The sequence below is a fragment of the Hordeum vulgare genome, chromosome 6H (assembly GCF_904849725.1).
Source record: "Hordeum vulgare subsp. vulgare chromosome 6H, MorexV3_pseudomolecules_assembly, whole genome shotgun sequence".
In the NCBI taxonomy this organism is placed as follows: domain Eukaryota; kingdom Viridiplantae; phylum Streptophyta; class Magnoliopsida; order Poales; family Poaceae; genus Hordeum; species Hordeum vulgare.
Window position 1 is genome coordinate 335294117 of NC_058523.1, and position 25332 is coordinate 335319448.

Here is a 25332-nt window from a genome sequence, read left to right on the forward strand (position 1 = left end):
ACAAACCTTGTACAAACCCAAAAGCTTTGATAATCTTATCAAAGTGTATATTCCAACTCCGAGATGCTTGCGCCAGTCCATAAAAGGATTGCTGGAGCTTGCATACTTGTCAGTATCCTTAGGATCGACAAAACCTTCTGGTTGTATCACATACAACTTTTCCTATGTGCAATATTTCATAAATAATGCAGCAACTACTAACATAATTCCAACAGACTTTTACCATCGCTATGAGTGAGAAAGTCTCATCATAGTCAACTCTTTGATCTTGTCGGAAACATCTTTGCGACAAGTCGAGCTTTTCTTAATAGTGACTTATCACCATCATCATTTGTTTTCCTTTTAAAGATCCATCTTTACTTAATCGTCTTACGACCATCAAGTAGTTCTTCCAAAGTCCACACTTTGTTTTCGTACATAGATCCTCTCTCGGATTTCATGGCGTCCAACCATTTGTTGGAATTCGGGCCCACCATCGCTTCTCCATAGCTCGTAGGTTCATTGTTGTTCAACAACATGACCTTCAAGACAGGGTTACCGTATCACTCTGTAGTAGTACGCGACCTTGTCGACCTATGAGGTCTGGAGTAACTTGATCCGAAGCTCTAATGATCACCATCATCAACTTCCACTTCAATTGGTGTAGGCGCCACATGAACATCTTCCCACGCCCTGCTACACACTGGTTGAAGTGACGGTTCACTGACCTCATCAAGTTCCACCACCCTCCCACTCAATTCTTTTGAGAGAAACCTTTCCTCGAGAAAGGACCCGTTTGTAGAAACAAACACTTTGCTTCCGGATCTGAGATAGGAGATGTATCCAACTGTTTTGGATATCCTATGAAGATGCATTTATCCGCTTTGGGTTCGAGCTTATGAGACTGAAACCTTTTCACATAAGCGTCGCAGCCCCAAACTTTCAAGAAACGACAACTTAGGTTTCTCCAAACCATAGTCTATACTGTGTCATCTCAACGGAAATACGCGGTGCCCTATTTAAAGTGAATGCGGTTGTCTCTAATGCATAACCCATAAACGATAGTGATAATTCGATAAGAGACATCATAGTATGCCTATATGCAATAGGCGGCTATGACGTTCGGACACATCATCACACTATGGTGTTCTAGGTGGCGTGAATCATGAAACAATTTCCACATTGTCTTAACTGTGTACCAAAAACTCACAACTTAGATATTCATCTCTATGATCATATCCTAGACAGTTTATCCTCTTGTCACGACGATCTTCACTCTGAAATAGCGTCGAACTTTTCAATATTTCAGATTTGTGATTCATCAAGTAAATACTCCCGTATCTACTCAAATCATCAGTGAAGTAAGAACATAATGATATCCACTGCGTGCCTCAGCACTTATTGGACTGCACACATCAAAAATGTATTACTCCCAATGAGTTACTCTCTTGTTTCATGTGGCATGATTTGCATTAATTTGCATGTCTCTAGTGATTCAAAATCAAGTGAGTCCAAATGATCCATCTCTATGGAGCTTCTTCATGCATTTATACCAACAGGTATGGTTTGCATGTCTCAAACGTTTCAAAAATGAGTGAGTACAAAGATCCATCAGCATGGAGCTTCTGCATGCACTTTATACCAACATGACTCAAGTGGCAGTGCCACAACTAAGTGGTACTATCATTATTACTTTGTATCTTTTGGCACCAATATTTATGAACATGTGTAACACTACGATCGAGATTCAATAAACCATTGAGGGTAATTATTCAAGCAAATAGAATAAATATTATTCTCTTTAAATGAATAATCGTATTGCAATAAACACGATCCAATCATGTTCATGCTCAACGCAAACACCAAATAACAATTACTTTTACACCAATCCCGATGGTACAGAGAGCGTGCGATGTTTGATCACATCAACCTTGGAGACACTTCCAACACATATCGTCACCTCATCTTTAGCTAGTCTCCGTTTATTCCGTAGCTTTGATTTCGAGTTACTAATCACTTAGCAACCGAACCGATATCTAATATCCTCGTGCTACTAGGAGTACTAGTAAAGTACACATCAATATCATGTATATCAAATACACTTCTGTCGACTATGCCAGCCTTCTTATCTACCAAGTATCTAGGGTAGCTCCGCCTCAGTGACCGTTCCCCTCATAATAGAAGCACTTAGTCTCGGGTTTGGGTTCAATCTTGGGTTTCTTCATTAGAGCAGCAACTGGTTTTCCGTTTCATGAAGTATCCCTTCTAGCCCTTGCTCTTTCTTGAAACTAGTGGTTTTACTAACCATCAACAGTTGATGCTCCTTCTTGATTTATACTTTCGAAGTGTAAAACATTGCGAATCGCTCAAGGATCATCATATCTATCCTTGATCTGTTATAATTCATCATGAAGCTCTAGCAGCTTAGTGGCAGTGACTTTGGAGAACTATGACTACCTCATCTGGAAGATTAACTCCCACTTGATTCAAGCGATTGTTGTACTCACACAATCTGAGAACATATTCAACGATTTGACCTTTTCTATTTTACTTTGTATATAAAGAATCTTGTCGGAGGTCTCATACCTCTCAACAAGGGCACGAGCATGAAATCTCAATTTCATCTCTTTAGAACATCTCATATGTTCCGCGACGTTTTTCAAAACGTCTTCGGCGCCTTGCTTCTAAGCTATTGAGTATTATGCACTGAACTATCACGTAGTCATAAAAATGTGTATGTCAGATGTTCGCAACATCCACAGACGATGCTCGAGGTGCGGCACACCAAGTAGTGCATTAAGGACATAAGCCTTCTACGTAGCAATGAGGATAATCCTCAGTTTTATGGACTCAGTCCGCAAAGTTGCTACTGTCAACTTTACTAAATTTTCTCTAGGAACATATAAAATAGTAGAGCTATAGCGCAAGCTACATCATAATTCGCAAAGACCACTAGATTATGTTCATGATAATTAGTTCAATTAATCATATTACTTAAGAACTCCCACTCAAAAATTACATCTCTCTAGTCATTTGAGTGGTACATGATCCAAATCCACTACCTCAAGTCCGATCATCACGTGAGTTGAGAATAGTTTCAGTGGTAAGCATCTCTATGCTAATCATATCAACTATATGATTCATGCTCGACCTTTTGGTCTCATGTGTTCCGAGGCCATGTCTGCACATGCTAGGCTCGTCAAGCTTAACCCGAGTGTTCCGCGTGCGCAACTGTTTTGCACCTGTTGTATGTGAACGTTGATTCTATCACACCCGATCATCACGTGGTGTCTCAAAACAACGAACTGTAGCAACGGTGCACAGTCGGGGAGAACACAATTTCGTCTTGAAATTTTAGTGAGAGATCACCTCATAATGCTACCGTCGTTCTAAGAAAAATAAGGTGCATAAAAGGATTAACATCACATGCAATTCATAAGTGACATGATATGGCCATCATCTCGTGCTTCTTGATCTCCATCACCAAAGCACCGACACGATCTTCTTGTCACCGGCGCCACACCATGATCTCCATCATCATGATCTCCATCAACGTGTCGCCATCGAGGTTGTCGTGCTACTTATGCTATTACTACTAAAGCTACGTCCTAGCAATATAGTAAACGCATCTGCAAACACAAACGTTAGTTTAAAGACAACCCTATGGATCCTGCCGGTTGCCGTACCATCAACGTGCAAGTCGATATTAACTATTACAACATGATCATCTCATACATCCAATATATCACATCACGTCATTGGCCATATCATATCACAAGCATACCCTGCAAAAAAAAGTTAGACGTCCTCTAATTTGTTGTTGCATGTTTTACGTGGCTGCTATGGGTATCTAGTATGATCGCATCTTACTTACACAAAAACCACAACGGACATGTGCAAATTGATATTTAACCTCTCCAAGAACCGCCTCGGTCAAAACCAATTCAACTAAAGTTGAAGAATCGACACCCGCCAGTCATCTTACTACAACGAGGTTGCATGTCAATCGATGAAACCAGTCTTTCGTAAGCGTACGAATAATGTCGGTCCGGGCCGCTTCAATCCAACAATACCGCCGAATCGAGAAAAGACTAAGGAGGGCAGCAAATCGAACATCACCGTCCACAAAACCCTTTGTGTTCTACTCGAGATAACATCTACGCATGAACCTAGCTCATGATGCCACTGTTGGGGAACGTTGCATGGGAAACAAATTTTTTCCTACGCACACGAAGACCTATCATGGTGATGCCCATCTATGAGAGGAGATTTGGATCTACGTACCCTTGTAGATCGCACAGCAGGAAGCGTTAAGAAACGCGATTGATGTAGTAGAACGTCTTCACGTCCCACGATCAGCCCCACGAACCGTCCCATGAACCGTTCCGCAATCCGTCCCACGATCCATTCTCATATAGTGCTGAACGGACGACACCTCCACGTTCAGCACACGTACAGCTCGACGATGATCTCGGCCTTCTTGACCCAGCAAGCAAGACGGAGAAGTAGACGAGTTCTCCGGCAGCATGACAACGCTCCGGAGGTGGTGACGATCTACTCCTGGAGGGCTCTGCCCGAGCTCCGCAGAAATACGATCTAGAGGAAGAACTATGGTGTCTAGATCTGAGTTGCACATGGAAAAAGTTGTCTCTAATCAGCCCTAAATCACAACTATATATAGGAGGGAGGGGGAGGAGGCTTTCCTTGAGGGCCAAGCCCTCAAGGGTGCGCCGGCCAGGGAGGAGGAGTCCTACTCCAATCCTAGTCCAACTAGGATTGGAAAGTGGAGTCCTTCTCTTCCTTCCCACCTTTTTTTCTTTCTCTTTGGTTTTTCTTTCCTTGGCGCATAGGCCCTCTTGGGCTGTCCCACCAGCCCACTAAGGGCTGGTGCGCCACCCCTAGGGCCTTTGGGCTTCCCTCGGGTGGGTTGCCCCCCTCCCGGTGAACATCCAGAACCCATTCGTCACTCCCGGTACAATCCCGATAATGCCCAAAAAGCTTCCGGTAACCAAATGAAGTCATCCTATATATCAATCTTCATCTCCGGACCATTCTGGAAACCCTCGTAACGTCCACGATCTCATCCGGGACTTCAAACAACATTTGGTAACCACACATATAACTCAACTATACTAAAACATCGCCGAACCTTAAGTGTGCAGACCCCGCGGGTTCGAGAACTATGTAGACATGCCCCGAGGTACTCCTTGGTCAATATCCAATAGCGGGACCTGGATGCCCATATTGGATCCTACATATTCTACGAAGATCTTATCGGTTGAACCTCAGTGTCAAGGATTCATATAATCCCGTATGTCATTCCCTTTGTCCTTCGATATGTTACTTGCCCGAGATTCGATCGTCGGTATCCGCATACCTATTTCAATCTCGTTATCGGCAAGTCTCTTTACTTGTTCCGTAATACAAGATCCCGTGACTTACACTTAGTCACATTGCTTGCAAGGCTTGTGTGTGATGTTGTATTACCGAGTGGGCCCCGAGATACCTCTCCATCACACGGAGTGACAAATCCCAGTCTTGATCCATACTAACTCAACGGACACCTTCGGAGATACCTGTAGAGCACCTTTATAGTCACCCAATTACGTTGTGACGTTTGATACACACAAGGTATTTCTCCGGTGCCAGTGAGTTATATGATCACATGGTCATAGGAATAAATACTTGACACACAGAAAACAATAGCAATAAAATGACACGATCAATATGCTACATATATAATTTGGGTCTTGTCCGTCACATGATTCTCCTAATGATGTGATCCCGTTATCAAGTGACAACACTTGTCTATGGCCAGGAAACCTTGACCATCTTTGATCAACGAACTAGTCAATTAGAGGCTCACTAGGGATAGTGTGTTGTCTATGTATCCACACATGTATTTGAGTTTCCAATCAATACAATTCTAGCATGTTTAATAAATGATTATTATGAACAAGGAAATATAATAATAACTAATTTATTATTGCCTCTAGGGCATATTTCCAACAGGCACCCCATGTTTAATGTCTGTACTCAGATATTTGTTGCTTCCGTTGACTCGTGTGTTTATCGTGCTTCTGTATTCTCGCCCTCGAGGCCCCAGGCATGTAATATGAAGCTTGTATGTTTTTGTGTGTCTAGAGTTGTGTTGTGATATCTTCCCATGAGTCCTTGAGCTTGGTCGTACGCATATGCATGTATGATTAGCATACGATCAAATCGAGGGCGTCACAAGTTGGTATCAGAGCCGGCTGCCTGTAGGTAGCCCCCTTTCCAACTCATTGGCCGAAGTTGAGTCTAGTGTTTGAAAAACTTACTAACTTTGATGCTGTGGCTTACGGGCCCACATCTCAATTGGGTGGTATTAGTATCTTTTACTCCTTTTCTATACTCTGGGTTCTACTCTCTCTTCTCTTTCGGGTTAAAGAATTTACTAACTCTAACATTAGGTTCTCGTAATCACATCGACCTGGAGCGCTGGACTATCTAATGTTGTTCTTCTGATAATATGTTATACACAATGTCATTTGACATCCTTAAATCTTCTTTTTCAGATGCGCCCCGCAAGGCAGCACGTGCGCCTGACACTGGACACTGAGACGACTGTGTTCCCGGCCATTTTGGTCAACCTCTTGACCAGGCTGGGATATCGCTGGTACCCAGAGTACACTGTGTACAAGGACTTCCGCGAGTTCAACCAGTACCAGTACCAGGCTGAGGTTCGCATCTTTGATCAGATGGGCAACTCCACCTGCGAGCGCCACACCTTCTGCGGTACTGGATTGTCGATCGAGATGGCCGTCCATGATGCGACCTATATCGCTATCACCCACCTCCGTGGAGCGTACCCTCACCTGGAGGGGACTGCTTTTAGATACATCCCGTATGTTCCTGCTGGGGATGAGACTGGGTCTGATCTCACTGCCTACACTGCTCATGTTTGGGAGCGCTACGACCGGTCCTACGTCGCTGTCTGTGCCCCCTACGTGACACGTCGCTACGACGCACAGGTTCTGGTGCACTACACTGAGGCACTGGATCACACTTTTCGAGCTTTGACTATGGAGCTGTACGCTACGCGTGCCCGTCTTTACGACACGTTGACATAACTGCAGCCAACAGTCCACCCGAGGGTCCACCCTGCGCACATCCTTGAGCCGAGCAGGACAGAACTACCACCAGGCCTTGAGTGGACTGATGTTAGAGGTAGTATCCCTGCACTTGGACATCTGCTCCCCGATTGGATGCGGTACCTTCACCAGAGTCACCACGGAACGCAGGGTCCTGTCCCTAGCTTCTATCACCGCCATCTACCTGGATTTGATCGTTTTCACCGACGTTGATGTAGCCTTATCCCTATGTCTCATTGTGGTACTCTTCCACCGCGTGCCTGCGTGCCGCCTAGTGAGTCCAGGTTATCGCCAAATTTCAAATTTGTAATCGATGGTTTGTAATCGAACTTATGTATGGGTCTGTATGTCGAACTCAACTACTATGAAGTATCTATCGCATTTCCCTTTCGTCATGCTTGATTACTTCATGAATGCCTACAATGCATTTGCAATTACATTATGCTAAACTACCCCTGTTAAATATTTAGCAGGATGGTTAGACCAGCTGGCTGCCCGCGTGGCCCCGCCAATGATGCACCACCCCCGCCTCCTGAATATATGGCGGGGATGATCCAACAGTTTGAACTGAACCGCCAGTTTATGCAAGGGCTCATTGATCAGTTCCAAAGGCCGAACATGAACCAGCAGCAAGGCGTGATGCTGCAAGACTTCTGCCGCCTCAACCCCGCGATCTACTGTAGCTAAACTCAGCCTCTTGATGCTGATGACCAGCTCCGTGACATTGCTTATGAGCTGGAGTCTGCCAATGTGCCCCTGCGAGCTATGTCAACTTTGCGGTCTACTTCCTGAAGGGTCCCGCTGCTCAATGGTGGGACCATCATCGGTGCTCTGAGCTTGTTGGAATTGTCATCACCTGGACGGAGTTCAAGGCTGCCTTCCGTGCTCGCTACATTCCTCAGGGAATCATGGACCAAAAGAAGAGTGAGTTCCGCAACCTTGTCCAGGGCAACAAGACTATGGATGCTTATCAGCGGGAATTTCTGGACTTGTCCCGCTATGCTGAAGAAGACATTGAACTGATGCACGCAGACAGGAGAAGTTCCGTGAGGGCCTCCACCCTGATATCAAGCTGGCACTCCTTGTTCATGACTATGCTAATTTCGCCACCCTGGTGAACAAGGCCATTCAGGTTGAGACTGGTCTGGACGAATGCAAGGATATCAACAAGTGCAATCATAACATGGGCTCATCTTCGGGCTCATATGCACATAAGCGGAAGATCTGGATTCCCAACAACATGTACCATGCACCTGCTCCTGCTCGTAGGCCGTCCTATGCTACACCTCGTCTGCCTCCTCCACCACCTAGGCAGCCGAGGCTTCCAGCTCCACCGCTTCGAGTTCCTCCTTACCGTCATGAGGACAGGCTATGCTTGAAGTGTGCCGTCCAGGTCACCGTGCTAGAGACTACAGGCAGAATCCGAATCAACTCGCACTTCCTTCAACTGGCAGGGGCAACAACCAGAACCGCAACAACAATGCTAAGCCTCTTATGTTCGTGGTCATGCCAACAACATTGATATGGGTCAAGCACAAGACCAACATGCTACTGTGATGGGTACACTTCTCGTTAACTCAGTACCTGCTTCTGTATTGTTTGATACCGGAGCATCGCATTCCTTCATGTCAGAAAATTTTGCATTCATGCATGGCATTAAGTACGAAGAGATGAACATGCCAATAGTGGTAAACACCCCCGCGGGCCAATGCCGACCCTCCATGGTGTGCCCCAATGTCCCCGTTGAAATTGAAGGATTGGAATTCCTTGCCGCTCCCATGTTCTTGAGTTCTTCCAACATCGATCTCATACTGGGAATGGACTGGCTAAAAGCTCATACGACTTCAATCATTTGTGCAACCAAGACTGTCCACCTACTACACCCTCCAGATGAATTAATAAGCTACCACGCTCATCTCGTCCGAGATGCTGAGGCATGGCTATATGCCTTGAATGCATTAAATGCGTCGCCTCTTGAAGGGATCGAAAACATTCCAGTTGTCCGGGAATTCCAAGATGTCTTTCCAGAAGAACTTCCGGGGATTCCCCCCTGCCCGAGCTGTCGAGTTTGTCATTGACTTGGCACCCGGTACCACTCCTATCGCCAAGCGTCCTTATAAAATGCCACCACATGAACTTCTTGAACTTAAGCAAGAAATTTACAACTCGCTTCGTCTGGGTTTCATTCGTCCGAGTTCCTCTGCTTCGGGAGCACCTTCTCTCTTTGTTAATAAGAAGGATGAGACAAATCATTTGGTTCAAGACTATCGTCCTATCAATCAGGCCACTATCCAAAACAAATATCCTCTTCCTCGGATAAATGATCTGCATGATCAACTTGTTGGTTCCTCAGTCTTCTCTAAGCTCGACTTGAGGTTGGGATACCACCAGATCCGTGTTCACAAAGAGGATATACCAAAGACCACCTTTGTTTCTCGTTATGGATCATACAAGTACACCGTCATGTCCTTCGGCTTAACCAATGCCCCGACAACCTTCTCTCAATTGATGAATTATATATTCATGGACTACCTCGACAAGTTCGTCGTGGTATATCTGGATGATATTCTGGTACTTTTGAAGAATAAAGAAGAACATGCTGAACATCTTCGTCTTGTATTGGATAAGCTTCGGGAGCATAAACTCTATGTGAATTATGGCTGGACGAAGTGACATACTTTGGTCATGTGATTTGCAAGGATGGTATTGCAGTCAACCCGAACGAATTCAAGCTATTCTTGACTGGACTCCCCCGAAGAATGTCAAGCAAGTCAGAAGTTTTCTCGGACTCGCCAGCTATTGCCGTCGATTCATCAAGAACTTCTCCAAGATTGTGAAGCCCTTAACCAATCTACTTCAGGAAGGTGTTAAATATGAATGGACTGTTAAATGTCAGGGAAGTTTCCAAGCACTCAAGGACAAACTGACTTCTACTCCGGTACTTGCTCCCCCGGATACAAGAAGGGATTTCGTCATATATTGTGACACTTCTCGTCAAGGAATAGGTTGTATCCTTATGCAGGATCGCAAAGTGATTGCTTATGCCTTACATCAGTTGCGTGCTCATGAAGAGAACTATCCAGTTCATGATCTCGAACTTGCGGCAGTTGTGCATTCGCTGAAAGAATGGCGACCATACCTTATTGGTAATCGCTGTAAGATCTACACCGACCATCAAAGTCTGAAGTACCTATTCACTCAGCCGGATCTGAATCTACGTCAACAGAGATGGATGGAGCGTATAGCAGATTTTGACTGTGGTATATCATATACCTCCCGGCAAGGCTAACGTAATGGCTGATGCCTTGAGTCGCAAGTCATACTGCAACCACCTCCAGGTTCATAAGGATCACGATCATCTGCAAGAGGAATTCTGTAAGCTGAACCTCCATATTGTTCCTCAGGTTTACCTTGTTCCTCCTCCCGAAGAGTATCAGAAGATGAACCTCCGTGTTGTTAATCAGGGTTCCCTCAGTAACCTGGTTGTTGAACCAGATCTCGTATTCCGCATCAAAGGTATGCAATGCTTTGATGATGATGTCGACATGATTAAAAGCTATCTTGCGAAGGGAAAACCCTCTTGTTTCACTGTTGCTGATGATGGCGCCTTGTACTTCAAGGGTCTCTTATTTGTACCAAAAAAAGGGAAAATCACCGAATGTCCGGAGCGGTGATGAAAGAAGCTCACGACACACCATTATCTATTCACCCGGGTAGTACCAAGATGTACCAAGACATCCGTCAAAGATTTTGGCGGCCCAACATGAAGCAAGACATTGCATCCTATGTGGCAGAATGTGATATTTGCAGGCGTATCAAAGCAGAACATCAAAAGCCTACTGGAACTTTGCAACCTATCTCTATTCCTGAGTGGAAATGGGACCATGTTGAAATGGACTTTGTCACTGGTTTTCCCAAATCTTAGAAAGGTAATGATGCTATTCTTGTCGTCATTGACCGGCTTTCCAAAGTTGCACATTTTCTGGCCGTCAAAGAAACAATTAATGATAGTCAACTGGCAGATATTTATATGTCAAGAATTGTTTCACTTCATGGTATTCCGTTGGTAATCAGCTCGGACCGTGGCAGCTTGTTCACTTCAAAATTCTGGGAAAGTTTTCAGAAAGCTATGGCGACTCATCTGTCCTTCAGTACCGCATTTCATCCTCAATCCTAGGGACAAGTTGAACGATTTAACCAAATTCTCAAGGACATGCTTCGAGCTTGTGTCATTTCTTTCGGTAAGAAATGTGATGAATCTCTCCCGTATGCCGAGTTCTCCTACAACAATAGCTATCAAGCTAGTCTGAAGATGGCTCCTTTCAAAGTATTGTATGGACGAAGGTGTCGAACTCCTCTGAATTGGTCAGCAACTAGGGAATGATCGCTCTTCGGTCCGGATATTATCCAACATGCCGAAGATCAAGTCCACATTATTCATGAGAATTTGAAGGCTGCTCAGTATCGTCAGAAGAGTCAGTATGACCGCCATCATCAAGATATTGTCTATCAACCTGGCAAAAAGGCTTATCTTCGTGTCACACCAATGAGAGGCGCACACCGTTTTGGGATCAAGGGCAAGTTAGCTCCTTGCTATATTCGTCCTTTCACCGTTCTGGGAAGGCGTGGAAAAGTAGCTTATCAATTGGAAGTGTCAGCGAACCTTTCTCAGGTTCACGATGGCTTTCATGTGTCTCAGCTCCGCCGCTGCTTCAAGGATCCTATTCGAGCAGTGGATCATGATATGCTTGAGCTGCAACAAGACCTCTCTTATAAAGAACATCCAGTCCTCATTCTCGACCAGGCTGAATGTCAGACTCGTTGCAAATTCACCAAATCATTCTGAAGATGAAGCCACTTGGGAACGCGAGGATCATCTTCGTGATGAATACCCCGAGCTCTTTCCTTCTACCTTCTGATTCTCGGGATGAGAATTCTTGTTAGCAGGGGAGAGTTGTGACATCCTCAGCTTTTGCTAAAATAATGTATGTAATTAAGCTACAGTGATCCCATGCTAATGTTGCCACGTCACCATGATTACTGTTGTTATACCCTCATTCATTCAAACCCCGTTCAATTCCGTCGCAAATTTAATTCGTCTGAAAAATGGATTTTAAAGGTTCTGCGAAACTCAAAATAAAAATGTTGGATGGGTTGCAAATATTCCCTAAGATTTATAGAATTGAAACCGACATTTTTGGAATTATTTTAGCGCCCCAAATTATTTTAAAACGGACGATGTTTAATTATGAAAAAAAGAAAAGAAAAAAACCATGCTGGACTGGCCCCAACTGGGCTAACCGACCCACGTAAGCCCCCAACCAGCCCACTCTAACCGGGGGGGGGGGGTATAAACCCCCCCAAGAACCCTAAAACACCCACAACCCCCACTTCCCACCTGCGCCGCCACACACCAGAACCCATCCCCACGAAGCCCTCGCTCGTTTCTCCCTTCCCACTCGGTTCAGGAGGGTCTGGGGAGGCCGACCTCTTCTCCGACCGAGGCCCTCGCCGGCCGCCAAGCGGCGACCCTTCTCCGGCTGACCCCGCCGCCGACTGCCTCCCTCGTGCACCACCACCCCCCCACCGGCCGGCCTCTCCCCCACCTTTCGCACCCCGGCCACTGGTCGTCCCAAACGTTTCTATAATTTCTGCTTGTTCCATGATCTTTTGGGTGACAATGTCATATGTTTTGCTACACTTTTATATCATTTTACACATATTTGGACTAACCTACTAACTCAGTGCACCGAGTGCCAGTTTCTGTTTGTTGATGTCTATTTTGCAGGGGCTTTTACCCAACTTTCCTAAGCCCAAAAAAATCTAGAAAAATATAAAAAAAATCAGCGAAACAGAAGCTTTGGGATCACCGAAGGAGGGCCACACGGGGGCGAGGGGCCTTCCAGGCGGCCTGCTCGCACAACCAGGCCCTAGGCCACGCCAGGAGGTCGCCTGGGTGGGTCCCACCTCCTCCAGTGCCCTCCTTTGGCCTATATTTAGTGTTCTGTGAGGAAACCCTCGCAGACTTTCAGGAATCGCGAATTTCTCCATCGTTCCGCCGCCGCAGCGCTTCTAAGATCGGGAGCGTCAGGAGACCTCTTCCCGGCACCCTGCCAGAGGGAGGATTGACCTCCGGGAGCTTCTCCACCACCATGGACGCTTCCCGGACGTGTCGTGAGTAGTCCTCCTTGGACCGTGAGTCGATGACCAGTAGCTATGTGATGTCTTCTCTCCAATCTTGTGCTTCAATAGTTAGTCCTTGTGAGTTTCCCTACATGATCAAGGCATCTATGTTATGTAATTCTCTTGCTTTTGCTATGCTCGGTTTTTTGGGATTCGATGGATTATGAGATTATGTTCAGATTGTTATGAGCTATATATTTGATTATCCTTTTATATTATGTTCCTTAGTGATTCTTGCATGTTCTCTGTTGCTTTTTATTGCTTTGGCCAAGTAGTAGATCATAACTCCAAGAGGGAGCGTTATGCATGATTGTGGGTTCGGGCCCCTCGATGTCTAGCTTGAGTGACAGAAACATGAGACTAGGGGATGTGATTGTTGCCACCAGGGAGAAAACAACGGTGCTTGTGACCATGGTGCAAGGATTGTTTACCTTACGCATAGTTCATTAATGCAGTTGTCCGTTGCTTTGAGTTTACACTTTGGGTGGGGCTCGCAACTTAATACCGGAGAGATGTTCTGGATAGGTATCTCAAGGTGGATGATTAGTAAGTAGATGCTGATGAATAAACGGTCTACTTGTCTTGGTGTACTGCCCATTACTATTGAACCTCTAACTATCAAGGAGCATAATTAGCATTGTGGTGTGATCATAATTCTGTCAATTGCCCAACTGTGATTTGTTTACCCTAGCATAGTTGTTTATCATCTTTTGGGAGAGAGACATCACTAGTGAACATCATATGACTCCGGTCCATATCACCGTCATTGTTTACAGCTCCATCATTTACCGCTTTCATTTACTTTTCTGTTGCAATCACTATTACCTTCCCTCTTGTGTTTTGATCCTTTGCAAACTACAAGGCCGGAGAGATTGACAACCTCTATGTACTCGTTGGGAGCAAAGTTATTTGTTGTGTGTGTGCAGGTCCACGTCTTCTGCTAGCGCTAGGGTGGAAGACACCTACTTGTTGATCCTAGGAGTCCTCCTGGTTCGATAAACTTTACAGTCTCCGTGTAAGGGAAATTTGCTGCTGACTACATCTCCACCTTCCACTTGGGGTATCCAACAAGAGGCAAGAAGTATATACATCATCTCGTCATCAACCACCACCAGCGCACCACCGGCCACCTCCTCTCCAACAACACCACTGGCCGACCACCACCGCTGCCTCCACCTCGTCGGCCTCATCCACCGCCTCCTCCGTTGCCGGTTGCCTCCTCCACCTCATCGACCACCTCTACACCAGGCCGCGTCTTCCTCTACAACGGTGGTGAGCCACCGCGGCTCCGGCCATCCTCTTCCCCCCATAGCTCCGGCCGCCCCCGCACGCGAGCTCGCCGTCGGCATGTTGTATGCACCTACATGCTAAGTGAATGCCCATGTTTTTGGCAAAATGAATACGCAGGTTCAAAACCGGATCTATGCATGTATGCTTGTGTATATGCAGATATGCATGTGTATATATGTATATGAATGTATGTATGCATGTGTAGATGTATGCAATGCATGAATGTGTATATGAGTGTATGTTGTGCATATGTAAATAATGTGTGTAAGAATATATCTATGTATGTGTGAATAAAATGGTGTGCGCACATGTGTGTGCGTGTAGCATAGTATATGTAGGTCTCGCTGTCCAAATGATAGTTGGGCCCCACAACTCCCTCCAAATGACACGTGGGGCCCCTCCTAAAAACATGCAAAAATAAAAGTAAAAACAATTTTATAAATATTTAATATTAATTAATTAATTAGATTAATTATTTAGTTAAGCACTAAATACTATTTTTGATATTAGGATTTAATATAATAAAAATAATATATAAAGAAGTATTTAGTTAATTCTAATTTGTAAGATTAGGTAAATTAATTAATTAAAATTGTTAGCTAAATGTGTTACTAAGATAAATAAAATATCCTAGGATGTGTATGACAGCTCGGTCCCATCTCACAAATAGTTATTTAACCCTAAAAATAAATGTGCCTATGACACATGGGGCCTAGTGGTGAGTTTAACCAGTCAACATACCTGTTGACTGCTCACATCAGGCTGATGTCATAAATCTAATTATTGAATTTAATTAAGCTGTTTTAAATTCTGGATATTGAATAAAACTTTAAGAATTAATATAAAATAAACCGTAAGTCAAATGAAAATATTTTGAACATGAAAGTTTATTTGCAAAACGAGACGAACCCGGATACACTATCCGTTCGTTTGCCACACGTCCCTAGCATATTAAACATGGAACTTTTCCATCGTTTTTGTCTGACCGGTAGTAGCGAGAGACCCAGGAAATAACATCCGATATTTTCCCGATCCGTCTAGGACGGATAGCACTACGTTAGCTCATGTCTAGACCTGCATATTGCCATGTCATGCTTAGTGTTTGCATCGGTGTTATATTTATTGTTTCTTCCCCCTCTTCTTACCGGTAGACCCCCAGACTGACGCTGCTGCCGGCTACGACTACCCTCCTTACGACCAGCCCTTTGCCGCAGAGCAACAAGGCAAGCAAACCCCCTTGATCATTCCAATATCGCCCATTTCTTTCTCCCTCATGCTTGCATTAGAATTTTGCTACTGTTGTAGTTAGCTCCTATATCTGATGCATAGCCTAATTTTGTTGAACTTCTACTTTCAGTACCGCACTTTAGACTGTTTAGTATAGGTGGAGCAGTCATCCCCTCTGACCCCTTAGTCCAGTTGCCCCGCTTTATTGTCGAGTCTCGATCCCTGATCGATGAGCCACGATCCGACACAACACATACACCCCCTTAGTTGTACGATGCTGCAGAGCTACTATCGGGTACCGAGGGTGACACCTCGCGAAGTACTGATGACGAGATGATGTATATACTTCTCGCACCTCATTGGTTACCCCAAGTGGAAGGTTGAGATGTAGTCAGCAGCAAGTTTTCCCTGACACTGAGACTGTAAGGTTATCGAATGAGTATGACTACTAGGATCAACAAGTAGGTGTCTCCTCTCCTGGTCAGCAGAAGACGTGGACCTGCACACACAACAAATAACTTTTCTCCCAACGAGTACAGAGAGGTTGTCAATCTCTCCGGCCTTCTAGTTTGCAAAGGATGAAAACACAAGCGGGAATAGTAGTAGTGATTGCAATGGAAAAGTAAATGAAAACGATAAATGATGGAGGTGTAAATAATGATGGTGATATGGACCGGAGTCACATGATGTTCACTACTGATGTCTCTCTTCCAAAAGATGATATGCAACTATGATTGGGTAAACAAATTACAGTTGGGCAATTGACAGAATTATGAACGCACCGCAATGCTAATTATGCTACTTGATAGTTAGAGGTTCAATAGTAATGGGTAGTACGCCAAGACAAGTAGACCGTTTATTCATCAGCATCTACTTACTAATCATCCACCTTGAGATATCTATCCAGAACATCTCGCCGATATTAAGTTGTGAGCCCCACCCAAAGTGTAAACACAAAGCAATAGACAACTGCATTAACAAACTATGCGTAAGGTAAACAATCGTTGCAACCCTAGTCACAAGCACCGTTGTTTTCTCCCTGGTGGCAACAACACATCCCCTAGTCCCATGTTTCTGTCACTCAAGCTAGACATCGAGGGACATGAACCCACAATCATGCATAACGCTCCCTCTTGGAGTTACAATCTACTACTCGGCCAAAGCAAGAAATAGCAACGGAGAACATGCATGAATCACTAAGGAACATAATATAAAAGGATAATGAAATATTTAACTCATAACAATCTGAACATAATCTCATAATCCATCGGATCCCAACAAACCGAGCATAGCAATTGAAAGAGAATTACATAGGTGCCTTGGTCATGTAGGGCAGCTCACAAGGGCTAATCATGGAAGCACAAGATTGGAGAGAATACATCACATAGCTACTGGTCATGAACCCATGGTCCAAGGAGGACTACTCACGACACATCCGGGAAGCGTCTATGGCGGTGGAAAAGCTCCCGGAGGTCAATCCTCCCTCCGGCAGGGTGCGGGGAAGATGTCTCCTGACGCTCCCCATCTCGGAAGCGCTGTGGCGGCAAAACGATGGAGAAATTCCCAATTCTGGATGTGATGGAAAGGTTTTCTCTTGGAGGACTAAATATAGGCTGAAGGAGGGCACCAGAGGAGGTGGGAACCACCCAGGCAGCCTCTTGGCGCGGCCTAGGGCCAGGCCGCGCCCACAGGTCGCCTGGGAGGCCCCTGGCCCCCCCTCTAGCCCATCTTCAGTGATATGGAAGCTTCCGTTACGCTGATATTTTTTATATTTTTCTTGGAATTTTTTGGGCTTCGGAAAATTGGTTGAAAGCCCGTGCAAAATAGACATCAGCAGGCAGAAAACTGGCACTGGGTGCACTCAGTTAGTAGGTTAGTTTAAATATGTGTAAAATGATATAAAAGTGTAGCAAAACATATAACAATGTCACCCAAAAGATCATGGAATAAGCAGAAATTATAGATACGTTTGGGACGTATCAAGTACTCATGATGATATCTGTGTAGTGCAGCTAGTCGGTCATGGTTATCGAGGGTGATTCCTCCTTCACCACTCCCAACGATGACTCTGTCGTGCAACCCCTCAAGTGTGAGACCCTCGGGGGTGGTTCCTCTAAGTCCACCTTGATGGTTACATTGTTCGTAGTCCAACGAGGCTGATACCTCGGATCCCCCCTGATGTTACAACCACACAGTTACTTGACCATGTTACTGGGATATTTGATGAATAATGTTTGGCGGTGGATTCCCACGTGTTTCTGTCATTTAATTAATTAAAATGTTAGTGGATTTGGGTATTTGATCTGGGTTGGTCGGAAGGCCTTATTACGCACTAACCGTCTACGTGGGAAGAATTATGGGTACTCGACGTCGTGGTATCAGCCGAACCTCTTCAGACGTCAGCAATGGAGCGGCACGCGCCTGAGTGGTCCAGATATGCATCGCGCTTGTAATAAGGGGTGCGAGGCCTGACATCGACCGCCCTCGCATCGTGCAGGAGTGCAAAGGGTGATGGGCCCATGACCCCTACGTGCTTAGGATTTAGACCAGCGGGCTGGCCTCTCTGTTGAGTATAGGTGGGGCTGCGACGTGCCGATATTCCGAGGCCGGGCATGACCCAGAAAAGTGTGTCCGGCCAGAGTTTTATCGAGCATGACGGGGAATATGTTGTGCACCCCTATAGGGAAGAACTTATCTATTCGAATAGCCGTGTCCACGGTTACAGGATGACTTGGAGTTGTGCCCTGATCTTATACAACCACAACTGTTACTTAACTGGAATGTTTGCTCCGAAATTGCTTCCTTGCAGGGAGTCGAGGAAGAATCTCTGGGCGTGACCTCATATTAATATTGCTGCAACAATATGACAATTTTTGTGTTACCTGTTCTGCTCTCGTTTATTGCTGCAAGACCCCTGAAGATGCTAGTCTTTGATAGGACTAGGCCTTCTCTCTCTATTCTCGCATTGCTGCAGTCAGTCCACATTTAAACCCCTACCTTTGATACTGATGCATACTTAGCATAGTTCTGATGTCAGTCTTGCGAGTACTTTAGATGAGTACTCACCGTTGCTTTGCTCCCCCTTTTCCCCGTGATCCATTGCTGCGACCAGATGATGGAGCCCAGGAGATGGAGTATCCCGCTGACGATGACTGCTACCCCGACGGTGCCTACTACTACGTGGAGGCCGCTGAAGACCAGGAGTAGTTAGGAGGCCTCGCCTCGTTCGATCATTGTATCTTTTGTGCTAGCCTTCTCTAAGGCACCCCATGTTTAATGTCTGTACTCAGATATTTGTTGCTTCCGCTGACTCGTGTGTTTATCGAGCTTCTGTATTCTAGCCCTCAAGGCCCTTGGCTTGTAATATGAATCTTGTATGTTTTTTGTGTGTGTCTAGAGTTGTGTTGTGATATGTTCCCGTGAGTCCTTGAGCTTGGTCGTACGCATTTGCGTGTATGATTAGCATACGATCAAATCGAGGGCATCACACCAAACCCCCTAGGTACGTCCATGCCTACATGATGATCTACCACGACATCGCCTCGTCCTCAACCAACTCTCCGCTGCCGCAACCATCATGGGAACAGACTGATCTTCTCGCTGCCATGCACAACATGTCCATCCAGCAGCACTCCAGCGGCAACGGCGAGTGGTATCTCGACACCGACGCCTCCACTCACGTGACTGGGAACCCAAGTAACCTCCACTTGCTTTGTTCTCCATCAAAGCTTTATTCTGCATCATTGTTGGTGGTGGGTCCCATCTTCCCATATCTGCCACCGGGTTAGCAACACTCACCCCACCTCTTCTACGTCAACAACATTCTCTATTCTCCCCATGTCGTTACAAATCTCATCTCAGTTCATCGTTTTTGCACTCATAATTGTATGACAATTGAGTTTTACCCTTTGGTTTTATTGTGAAGGATCTAGCCACCTGAACCCTTCTCATGAGCTCCGGTAGCTATGGCAAGCTCTACTCGTTCTCCAACACCACCACCACCCACCCGATAACACTCTCCGTAGACATCGAAAACATGTGGTATCGGCGCCTCGGCCATCCCACTGTCCCGTATCTTTCACGCTTAGCATTTTTTTACCTGCTTGTAATAAGAGCATCTCCAACAGCCGCCCAACGCGCGACGTGCTAAAAATGCATTTGCAGCGCGCCGATCACCTGTTTTGGTGCGGCGGGGAGCGCTGGCTCCAGCGGCCGCTGTAAATTTTAGCACACACGCATAGCTCCAGCAGGTGTGCTAAAATGCAGCGCACGCGCTCTCGCACAAACAACATATGCGCTCCAAACACAAGCAAAAATATCAAACACAAACAAAATAAATCAACAAAAACAGTTCAATTTCGTTATTACAATTCAAACAAATAGTTTATCTTTCAATACAACAAATAGTTCAACAATACAACATCAAACGCACAAATCATGATGCTCTTTGTCGGACATTCCATGCCCACTACTCCTCAGTGAGATTCTTCTGAAGATCATCATGCATTTCGGCACGTCCAATGGCATGGTACGAGGTGAAAGTGCGTTATATCGACTAGAGGAGGGGAGGTGGTGAATAGGCAATTTTTAGAACTTCATCGCTGAGAAAATTCCTTTTGAGGAAATTCCTCACTGATGAATAACTTGGAGCGGAAACAACAAAGGATCAAAAGTGCAAAGACTACAACAACAGTTTTCTCAATGAGGATTACGAAAAACAGTTTGCACAATACGCAGGCACAGAGTAAGCAGGTGAGGATTAATGGGTGTGAAGAATTTGGGTTGAGGAAGTTCAGAGAAAATCTTCAGCAAATTGTTCAAACAGAGACAATGAAAGTCTTCAACATACAATATTGAGGAATTGAAAGAGTTGAAGAAATAGAACCCGTATCATAGTGAAGACAGTTGTTGATGACCGAGTTCCAACTGCTGTGACAGTCGTACGTCTGGTTTGGAGCGGCTTGGTATTGAAACCAAAGGACACACAGTCCGAGGACACACAATCCCTACCGTATTATCCTTGATCTAAGGACACACAGTCCTCGCCCAACACTCGTGGTAAGTCTTCAGGGCAGACTTCCAAACCCTCACAAACTTGGTTACCCGGTGATCCACAATTGACCGCTGGATTGATCTAGACCATGACGCCTAACCGTTTGGAGGATGCATAGTCCTCAAAGGTAAAAGGCTTCAGTTCCACACAGGAACAAATTCTTCAGTGATGCTCAATCACTTGGTTTTTGGTTTTTGGTTTGGTGTTTGGGGCATTTCCTCACTGATGATTTACTATCAAAGACTCTGAGGAATTCGGGTTGCTCTAAATGACATGTGTTAGTTTCTCCCGGAGCAGCCAACCAACTAATGGTTGTGGGGGGCGGCTATTTATAGTGTGGGAGCATCCCGACATGATTTGACATAAGTGCCCTCAAATATTATGACCGTTGGTGTGGATAAGATCGGTGAGGTGGCACGAATCGCGGCAACGGTCGGGACCCTCAATTGTGAGAGTCCTCATGTCTCTCATATTCCTCACTTGAGGCTTTAGAAGGATTAGGCTTGGGTTGAGCATCATGAGGAAATTCATTCCGTAGTATTACCTCGACCCCCTTTAACAGTACGGTGTTCCTATGACTCAAGAGTGAAGAAAATGAAACAGAAAGAATAAATCTTCACTCTTCAAAGTCTTCGGATTGTTTTAGTCAGGACACACCGAATTCCTCATCTTCAATATCTTCATGAGGAATATCAATTTCATCGCAATTTCTTCGCAATCAAAGTCTTCAGCATAAGACCAATTTCTTCAGCCGAAGATATACATTTTTACGGGTCGATATTCATCGTATAACTCAAACTCCTCAGCGACTTACAGATCCTGTGTACACTTATAAACACATTAGATACTTAACCTATAAGTCTTCAAACCACCAAAATCACTAAGGGCACTAGATGCACTTACAATCTCCCCCTTTTTGGTGGTTGATGACAATCAGGTTAAGTTTTCAAAGGGGATAAAAATATGAAGTGTAAATACTCAGTTTGAGGAGTTTGAAATCAAGATATTGAGAGACTCCCCCTGAAGATGTGCATATTTTGAGGAAATTGCTTTTCACATCAGATGCACATTGATGATTTATATCATGGAGATCTCCCCCTGTATCTTGTAAATCATGCATATATTTGACATATAAAATGAGGAATTTGAGAATGCATGATGAGAAATGGTATCTGACGAATTTCAGCATGCGTGCATTAATATTTTGAGGAAAAAGCATGCGAAGAAAAACGTTCAAAAGCATCAGAGTACCATCGGGCTTAAGTTACAACTCATTACATAAAACACTTCAGAAGAACCAAGAGTTTGTAAGTTAATAAAGTTCATAAGCCCCAAAATATATCCTGTGTGAAGACTAACTCAGATTTCTCCCCCTTTGTCATCAAGTAACGAAAAGGGACAAAACTAAGGACTAACGCCCCATGAAGACTTTTCACTTCTTGGCTGATGAAGAGGCGTGAGGATTCTTGGCAACAGGCTTCTTCCTTGGGCCAGTAGGAGTGTCTTCTGGTTCTTCATCAGATTCTGCAGTGCGGAATGAAGAAAAAGAACCATCCTCAAGGTCAAGAACTGGAATTGTCTTGAATTTCTTTTTGGGAGGCCACGACCAGTCAATGTCCTGAGTAAACTCCAATTCATCAAGTTCTTCTTGAGCCTTCAGATGAGCCAAGGTGGCCCATGTACGATCAAACACCTCATGAAGATAATAGTGATTTTGCTTCACTGCATTTCGAGTCCCGTTGAGGGTTTTCACAATGGCACTGAATTGATGTTTTACCCATTTGTGATTGTGATCGATCTTCTGATGAAGACCGAGGAGTAGCTCTCTGTTATTCATCACTCTTGGGGCAACAGGGCTTGGTGGATCTTGGGTAGCAGTGTCATCATATGAGGAATACGACTCTGCTTCACGAAACTGGCCATCAAGGGGCCTTTTTCCTTCATCAATGACAAATTTTCCTTTGCCTTCAACTGGCTCAAATGTCTTCTTGATGACTCTGAAAGGCGGCAGATACCCAATGTGGTTAGGAAAATCAGCAAGGTAGTTGATGCCTGACCTGCTTCTGATGAATCTCATGATCCAAGGAGCATAAATCTTCCTGTCGAAGGGCAACAGAGCATTATCAGCCAGAGTCCTCAGGAAGAAGTCGTGAAGGTTTATTGGTATGCAATGGATGATGTTGAAGAGGATATTCTTCATGATGCCTACGCCATGTTCTTCATCATCATTTCATCATCATGGCCTGTAGACGGTTCGTGGTTCATACTTCAAGTCTTGAACCAGAAAGGTAGTTCTTGGAGGTTGATCCTTGGCCAAAGGCTTCATGAGGACTTCCATTAGTCTGTTGGGCAACTCCAGTTCATCATACATCAGCACGACATTTTCTTAGGGAATTGAGACAAGAAGCGCACGAAGCAATTCAGTGGCTCGTGCTTTGTAATGCGTGTGCTAAGTCATCCAGTCCAACACCCAAGTGTTGACATCCTACGGGTCTCCAGAGATATGCAAAGTAGTGTAAAACTGAAGAATTATGTCGCTGTTCCAGTTACCTATGTCAGTGCAGAGAAGCAACAGTCTAGCTTCATGAAGTACATTGAGGACTGGAATGAAGCAAGAAATTTCTTCCATGTCAACATGAGGAATATGCTTGTGCTGAAATATTTTGTTCCTCCCACACAGCACAGAGGCATAATAGTTGACTGAGTCCTCATCCAGAATTTCCTGTGCCTGATGCGAAGCTTATCATATGGATTTGCACCAGTGAAGTACATCCGTTCTTCATAGAAAGCTTCCTTTTGAAACTTTGGCCTCCTTGACAAAGGCTGATTTTGCTGCGGTTGAAGATTATGCTGCTGTTCTTGAACAGGAGCTATGATCATTGCTGTTTCTGTGTTGACCACAACAATAGCAGTTTTGGTGTTAGGTGCAGGAGCATTTTCTTCATTTTGACCTTTTTCCTCAGGTTGAGGATTTTCCTCAGCTTGAGGAATTTTCTTGGTAGAGGAGGCAAAATCTTCAGCTGATGCAGCTGATCCTTGGGCAGATTCATCACAGACGGTCTTCCCATCAGATCCTGTGAGGATTTCTGTTACAGCAGGAGTAGGAGGGACTTGGGTACTATCTTCCCAGAAGTCATCACGGAAAACTGGAGTGGTGCAATCAATAACATCAGATGTCTTTTGAGGAAAGGAGGACTGAGGAATATCATCGATTTGTATTTCCTCATCCATGATTTCTTCAGATTCATCATCTTTCATTTCCTCATCTTCTTCAGGAATGGCATAGTCAATTCCGAAGGGAACAAGTGCATAGGATGGAGCTACATTCAGAGGCGTAGCATCCACTGGGGCAGTTGAAGACTCTACCTGAGTGACCTTTGGGCGCTTGGCCTCTGATGATTCTGAGGTCATTGAAGCTTTTCTTTTCTTTGCTTCTCTCTCAGCAACCTTGGTCTTCTTTATGTCTAATGCAGACGGAACCATCTTCTTCACCTTTGAGGGTTGAGGTGAAGGAATTCTTTCTTCACGAGCTGGCGCAGTCTTAGTCCTGGCAGTTTCCTGAGCTGAAGCATTTTCTTCAGCTGGAGCAGTTTCATCAGCTCGAGCAGATTCATCAGCTGGAGTATCTTGATGCATTTCCTCAACAACATGTTCATCATCTTCATCTTCTTCGGTCAGCTGAACCGAATAGCTGGACTCAGGTAGCTTTTGTTTCACAGGAGGAGCAGCCTTCTTGTTGTATTAATCAACTGCATCAGTTGCAAACTTGAAGAAATTTACCTTGAGACTTTGACAATCAGATAGATTCATGTACTTGTCAGTCAAAGTCTTCAATTCAGCCTGGGTGGACACAAGAGCTTCAGGTGTTAGATTGAGGAGATTCTGCCTGAGGAATTTCTCCTTCTTCAATTTTGCAGCCTTTGCTTGCTTGGCTTGCTGCTCTTTCCATTTTTCCTCATTGATGAATGTGGAAACCATGTGGCTGAGACCAGGGGGAAGATTCAAATCATCAATGGGAGTGTTTGGGTCTTCATACCAGACATTGCTGAAATCCAACATAACCTTGGGGTCCATGGCAAGAGGAATAGAGCTGCCTAAGGCTTGTGCAACTCGCTCCTGCTTGTTTCTGATGATTTCTTGAAGAATTTCATCATCGAATTCCTCACACCCTTCTGATGCAGAGGGGATGTTGATGACTTTGCTTGGGATGGACCTGATGCCTCTTCCAGCAGTCATTTTAGTATTCAAAAGTGTTGGTGAAGACTTTGTCGCTGAGCTCGTGGCAGATGGCACATATGAGCTAAAATGAGCAGGCTGATGCTTGATAATCTGCTTTTGTTCAGGCTTTGAGGCATGTGTTGCTGTTGAAGGTTTTGGCGCTGGGTGCAGCCTTCTGAGGCAATTGTTCTTTAGGCATTGAGGCCTTTGGTTTCTTTGGCACAGTCTTCATTTGAGGAATAGTTGTAC